Raw genomic sequence first — 7,385 nt, forward strand, 5'->3', positions numbered from 1 at the left:
CCCGCTGGTGCGTCCGCGACCGTCGCGAGGCGTCCGTCCTTCCCTGAGGACGAGCGCGGGACAGCGGCAGGGACTCGCCACCCGCAGCCCTGGAGCCGGGCCCTCAGCGCCTGCGCGACGCTGGTCGCTGTCCAGCAGATGTCTGCGCGGGAGACCCAGATAAGCCTTGTGCGGCTACCTCCTCCTGGGTGATCCAAACCCTGCCCCCAGCCACTCGATAGAAACACGATTCGCTTCGTCCCCGTTCCTGAGTGAAGGTCTCGTCGCCCACGACCTGCTTCGCCTCGCTCGCGATGATTTCTTACACTTGACTGGGGATCCCGGTGCTTTCGGCCCTCCCTCCTTAAGCTTCTGTCCTCTATACGTTATGAAATCACGTAACTTGTTTTGGTGTGAACTGGGACAGCTGAACTTCGGAAGAAATTAGGCAGGATTCCCTGAAAAATATGTGTGTGTGTGTGTGTGTGTGTGTGTGTGATATATATATATATATATATCTGCTCCTTTTGGAGCAGAGCTAATCGGGTAGTTTGCCCAGAGTAATCAAAATTTTTGTTAATTCTCAGGAGGAAGCATTAAAACAAACAGCCAAAAGTTCTAAAATGGGGGACTTTTCACTCGAAATGGGCTGATGCAGAAGATACTATTAGTCAATTTGTAACAGATTCTTGTTTTATTCCGTCATAAATCTTTTCCAGCCTTCTTCACCTTCCCCCACCCAATCTTTCTCAGGTGTGTGATGATCCAAGAAGAGTAATAATGCAAGTTTTATGAAGATCTCCTCAGAAAGAAAAGGTTTCAGAAATATTGTTTTCTGTTTACTTTTTGATATGTGGATGATAAACAACACCCCATCTTTCCAGAACACAAGGAGGGGGCAACTTCAAGCTAGCAGTTGAATTGGGAATCTTCTGATACATTACGCATTGCATCATTGGCCCTACTTAAGTCAACATCGTTTTTCAAAAAAATTGTGTTAAATTTTATTTGTAAAACTTTCTACCAAATGAAGATGTGCAGATTGAATAAAATTTCTAAATGTGGTTGATAGCACTTGGCCTCGCTCCCATTTGTCTGCTCTCAGCTTTCCAGCTGAAAAAATGTAAAGATTCACGGTCTACTTGAAGTGTCATTAGTTCAATTTCCTGCCAGCCTCAGGTCCTTGACCTCAGTGGTGAGGAACCTGAAAGCAGCAGATGATGCAGATTTTAGGATTTTGTTTTTGGAAAAGGAAACCAAGTGTCAGGGACCGGTATGAACAAATGAAATAACAGAAATACTGGCAAACCCAATCAGGCTACTAATTCTTGAGAGTGGTGTTCCTTTCTGCACTTCTAGTGTTCACGGTACGCATCTCAATGGTGACTTTTATCAGAATTATAAACAGCTGTTTGCTCAACTGTCTTCCCTACTCCATTGTAATATTCCTTGAGGGCAGCACATTCAGCGTCTACAAAAAGTAATTTTACATTAAAAGTCTGCACACGCCGGGCGCGGTGGCTCACGTCTGTAATCCCAGCACTTTGGGAGGCTGAGGGAGGCGGATCAGAAGATCAGGAGACTGAGACCATCCTGGCTAACACGGTGAAACCCCGTCTCTACTAAAAATACAAAAAATTAGCCGGGCGTGGTGGTGGGCGCCTGCAGTCCCAGCTACTCAGGAGGCTGAGGCAGAAGAATGGCGTGAACCCGGGAGATGGAGCTTGCAGTGAGCCGAGATCACGCCACTGCACTCCAGACTGGGTGACAGAGCGAGACTCTGTCTCAAAAATAAATAAATAATAAAAATAAATAATAATTTTAAAAAAGTCTGCACACATGCATGAAGGGTTGAGTGAGAAAAAATGCTTCCAAGCATCATGAAAAAGGTTGAACCTGTAAAACAGGTAGACTCACAGGTGTATGATCCTATACTATTCCAACTCACATATTTAAATGAAAAAACAGTGGATTGCTATATACAAAAGTGGTTTTCTGGGTTTCTTGGATATAATAACTTTGAGGCTCACAGTGGCTTTTAAATCCTTAAGGCAGGAGAGAGTTGGGGCTGGGCATGTGTCGATTAAACCTAAAGCCACTGACAGACCATATGGCTAGGCTGGAGCCAGTGGCTGAGAAGTTGGCCTCCTAAGTGAAGAGAATGTCTGATTTGTTGATAGGAAAGCAAAAGCTTAGCGAACCAAGTGCGTGCCAGACAGACATTTTTCATACTGTTTATATGGCTGGTTTGAGTTAATGCTAGTGATTAGGATTTAGAACACAATACCCACCAAACTTGTTTATGAGATATTTAGCACAAAGATCTCTACATTACTAGAAAAAACTCAGGAAACTCTCAGCAATAGCTCCACAACATTAAAAACACTCAACTGGCTTAAACAAAGTAGATTTATTACCACACATAATAAGTCCAGGGAGTAGAGAGGTTCCATCATGTATGTCATCAAGACCCATGATACATGTTTAGATATTTTGATGTTTTTGAACTTTGCACTCTGTCACTCTCAACATATGGGTCTCATACTTTGGCTGGTTTCCCTGCAGTGCCACAAACTCTAACAATCTCTTGATAAATTTTAGAAAAACAAACAAACCGACCTCTTCCTTGTATCTCTTGTTGAGGAAAACTTGTCCTATATGATCTCCAGTAGATTTTCTCTCACATTGTGAAAAGATCCCAGTCATGAAACTCCCAGAGGGCAGAGAATTTTTATCAAAACTCAGGCTTCATAGGTGAAGAAAAAGCTTTGTCACTGTTAGAAACTCCTGCCAGGGACCACAAATAACAGTGAGGGGGTGGGATGGCCTAGGGAGTCTTCAAGGTGAGGAGAAAGGTTTTCATTATCAGTCTCCAAGAGCCAAAGATTCATTCATCTTCTCACACCAAACTGTGTCCTCTCCCGTGAAAACCCAGGTTCCTAGACTCCTAATCCATATTTGAACAATGATTAGTAAAAGGCCAACTCTTTCCAGTCTTACACAGTTATTAAAGAAGGGTGTGTGTGTTTGGCTGTGAAGTCTTGAACGACAGGCTAGATATGAACTTTCAGAAGTTAGCCTTGTCACCACTACCAAGGTTGGCCTAGCCATCTCTACCCAGTTTCCTCTCTGTTTGATATTGCATTAACATTGGTTACTGATATTTGCATGGGTTGCACTTGGATTGGTTGCAGTAAAGCACATCGAAGCCAACAAGGAAGAAAGCTGAAGAAGCAGAGAATTCCTGAGAAAAGAAATGATGATATAGAAGATGAAAATGACTACAACTATTAATATTTACTTAAAAATTACAGTTTTTAAACAGGTTTAACAAATGAGAATGTTGCTTAGGAGCTTAAAGTACAGGTTACGCTGGTGGTAGGAGATCAGGAAAAAAATAAAAATTAAAAAATTAAAAAATAAGTGTGGGTTACTCTATTAATCCCATTTATTTATCCCAGCCTTGCCCTACTACAATTTATTTTACAAATTCTCTTATCTTCAAGACATGGTTCTAACAGAATTTATAAGAGAAAGAGATTCTTTGCCTTCTATGAAGGCAGAATTCTAACAGAGTAAGAACAGCTGCGACGAGCAAATGAGAAGCCATTGTACCAAATAATGCCTAGAAAGTAGCAAGGGAAACAGTTGAAACTGATAGATATGATGGTCCTAGATTCAGGACCTATCCCAACTTCCACTCGCAAAGCCCCAAGAATACTTACCAGGTAAGGGAAATAGTGTGGCACTGCATCAAAGGATGAAAAATGGGTAGAGAAGAGTGATTTTCACTTCCTTGTATAACTTATTTACTTTCAAAGCATGCAAAGAGTGCAGCAGTAATGCAAGGAACACACAGATACCTGTTACTCAAAAAAAAGAAAAAAAAGTGATGACCCATCACCAGTTAGCTTAGTCTACTGCCTAAGGGCTAATTCCCAAAACCTTAAGATGTCATTTTAGCTCTCCCTACTCTGGTTTTTTTTTTCCTTTTTCTCCCACTGGATCTTGCTTTTCCTTAGCAGTCCCTGAGCAGTTTCCAAGAGACTATGTCTAATGGAACACCACCCCACCCAGAATCAGGATTATTGAGGAAATCTCCTTCCTCCTATTCCTTACTTATAATGATGAAGGTGATTGCACAGTTAAGGTGCATTTTCAGGTATCATGAAAGAAATGAGGGAAGGCCAGGAGTATGAAGCTCAGGAAGGAGAGAAGAAGGGTGCTGATCATGAAAATTCAATCAAATATGAAGTAGTCTGAATTAGCGAAGGAGAGAGAAGAAAGGTTAACAGCTTTCTAGGGCCCCCTTCCTGAGTCTAAGTGCCCAGAGAGCTAAAAGATGCAGTTCAGGGACTTTAAGGCAGGAACAAATGGCAGCTCAGGGGAAGCGTAGGGGTAGAGGGAGAAGGATGCTGCAAAAATATCTAGAATCATGAGTCAACCTGACCTGGTATCCCTAGAGGGCCCCTGGATAAGATATGCTTTGAAATGAGCCACTATTACTGGCAGGAATGTTTCCTTCAGGTATACTAGGACAGAAAAAGAGGCTGACAATCTCTGGAAGGGACTGGATTGGAGCTGGACCCTCCCTTTCAAGAACAGAACTTACTTGATTTTGATAGAGGAATCCAACATGTGACCTCACCACTGCAGATTGCAAAGAGAACACTGAGCAGACTTCAGAACTGCCTGGGATTTCTATATTCACCCAGGTCAAGACGTTGAAGGCCAACCACAGAAGGGCAGAACCAGTGAGAGTATAGATGAGGATTAGAATGCCATATAGTCTAATTATCCCAGGTTTCACACAAACAAGCACTGAGTGAAAAAAAGAAAAGGAGTCAAATGAATTAGATTTCCTCAGTCCCTTTGGGATTTCTTCCCATTCTTAAACACCCATCAAGGCCAGTCTCCTTGTCTTGACTCCTACTTAGTTTCCGGGACTCTTCCTCCTTCTCATACCCCAACCAAATCCTCTTGGGGCCACAGACTGACCCTGTGTCCCTCACCAGCAAGAACTGAGATCTTTCTCTTTAATCTCAACTTCTTATCTGAATCACTTACGTGCACACAATCATACACAGCCTTGTATTGTTACTAAGCTTTTCCTGGGCATATATCTTGTCTCTCCATCTAGATTAAAAGTCCCTAGAGGACAATCACCCTGAATCCTTCATTTCCCACCACATTTATCACAATGCTTTCTTTACATGTAGCAGGATCTCAGTGAGTATCTGTTAACAGCAAGGAAAAATAAAAAGCCACACCACATGTCAAATACATTCCTTGGTGATGTCAAGAGAAGTAAAAATTTTTTCTGGTGCTTTGTATGCTCAACATTCCCCTCCTGACTTCTCCCCTCAAATCACAACCTTTTTTTCACTTCTACTGCTTATGTTCCCAGCTTACCTTCTCTTTTATTTCTTCTCTTCACCTTCTTTCTGTTTCTGCCTGCCGGGAGTGTTCTCCTTCAGCTTTCATCGTTTGGTTACTCTGTTTTCGATAGAGCTTTTTTACACTGAGGGCTATCCTAGCCTTCTCCTCAAGAATAGAACCCTGTGACCCCTTCCTGCCTCCCTATTGGCAGGAAATTTTGTGACATCATAAGTATGTGAACTCTGCCCCCAAAGTGTGAGATCCTACCTTGCTCCCCTTGTTTTTTAAAACACCTCCCATATCCTTCAATGTAGCATGGCTCTGTTTCTCTTGGCACATGCATGCCCCCAAAACTACAGCTTGTGCCCTTAGTTCTAACTTCTAATACTGACTAGGCAGGAATACTGTATTCCTATATAAGAATGAAGGATACTTGAGAGAGGATACAGAATAATCTGGGCAATATCTGGGAAGATGTAAGTGGAAACCAACTATGTGTTAAAGAACAACGGGATATACTACATCCTTTCCACTCCACCAGAATGATGTTAAGATATGTAATGCTGATGTAGGAATTAGCAAATAAGTGGGTAAATGAACATAAGCTGAAAAAGAAGACCATTGCTAAAATCCTCCGTTGAAGTTTACTAAATGTAAGCTCTAGGAAAGTGGGATGATTTTTAGTGGCGCTATCTCGGCCCACTGCAACCTCCGCCTCCTGGGTTCAAGTGATCCTCCTGCCTCAGCCTCCTGAGTAGCTGGGACTACAGGCACACACCACCACGCCCAGCTAATTTTTTTTATTTTTAGTAGAGACAGGGTTTCACCATGTTGGCCAAGATGGTCTCAATCTCTCGATCTCATGATCCCCCTGCCTCAGCCTCCCAAAGTGCTGGGATTACAGGCGTGAGCCACCGCACCCAGCCGATTTTTGTCTATTTTATTCACTTACGTGTTCTGAGCATCTAAAATACTGTCTGGCACAAGGCAAGTGCTATATAAATATTTGTGCAATGAATGAATGACTGATCCAGGAATAAAAGGCTCATCCTCAGAAGACAGAGTTGGCATATCTGCCAGTTTTCCCTGGTCGACTGTTTCTGTTGGATATGTATTATGCTAACATATTTATAGGATTAACTAGGATTTAGAGTGTGCAACAGCAATACATGTCTCATTAAATTTAAAAACTAACTAGAATGAGTGTTTAAAAGAATCACTTAGGACAATGTAAAAATTTACACACTAAATAGTTTGTATTCTTAACCAGATTTTAAAACTAGCAGCACACAGGTTAGGATGAGTTATCATTGTATACATATTTGAAACTATGTTGGACACTGGCTGACAAAAGAGGGTACCATATTAATGCCATTCGCTGGGGGAGGGAAGGGATATTTACAGCAGAAAATCAGAAGTAATTCACCTAGGTAAAGACTGCTTTTGCCAATAATGTGCTCATGGAAACTCAGCCCTGAGACTTACAAAGAACAGATAAGGCAATATCTTTAAATCTTAAGGTTGGTGAGGACCTCATTGAGAAGAGCGCCTATTTTCTCCTCAGCTATGAATTGACCCAGGAAAACAAAGATGATGGGCAAATATATTTTTACTGATGTCAGAAGAGAAATAAAGGAAAACTATGAATATATTTAGCAAGCAAACTGTTCACTGTCTACAGCAGTCACCTACTCTTTCCCTTATTTATGAAGTCTCAATCAATATATTAAAATCATAACTCTTCAATCCATACTCCCTTTAAAGCATATACTCTTTTAAAATGAAAAAACTGTTCTTTGCTTAAAATGGTATATAAAAGAATCAAATAGCAAAAGCTGGAACCAGAAAACCTGTATTCAAATCCTAGTTTTCCACTTACTATTTGGCCAAGCCACTGCTTATAGTAAGGGATTACTGCTAAATTTGCTGAATGTGATAACAGTATGCACCTATATAAATAAAATAAAATAGTCCTTATCTCTAAGACATACAAACTGAGATGTTTAAAGTGAAATGCTATGTCTGGA

General features: G+C 41.4%; 1 long non-coding RNA gene across 1 annotated transcript; it reads right to left on the reverse strand.

The window, feature by feature from the left end:
• Positions 1-2,374: 2,374 nt before the first annotated feature.
• LOC129060161 (uncharacterized) lies at positions 2,375-6,846 on the reverse strand. The gene is made up of 4 exons (XR_008526632.2): positions 5,392-6,846; positions 4,592-4,800; positions 3,705-3,842; positions 2,375-3,223 (listed from the first exon to the last, which is right to left on the reverse strand). It is a non-coding gene; the product is annotated as an uncharacterized LOC129060161 (long non-coding RNA).
• Positions 6,847-7,385: the final 539 nt, after the last annotated feature.

This window comes from Pongo abelii, chromosome 5 (assembly GCF_028885655.2).
Source record: "Pongo abelii isolate AG06213 chromosome 5, NHGRI_mPonAbe1-v2.0_pri, whole genome shotgun sequence".
NCBI lineage: Eukaryota > Metazoa > Chordata > Mammalia > Primates > Hominidae > Pongo > Pongo abelii.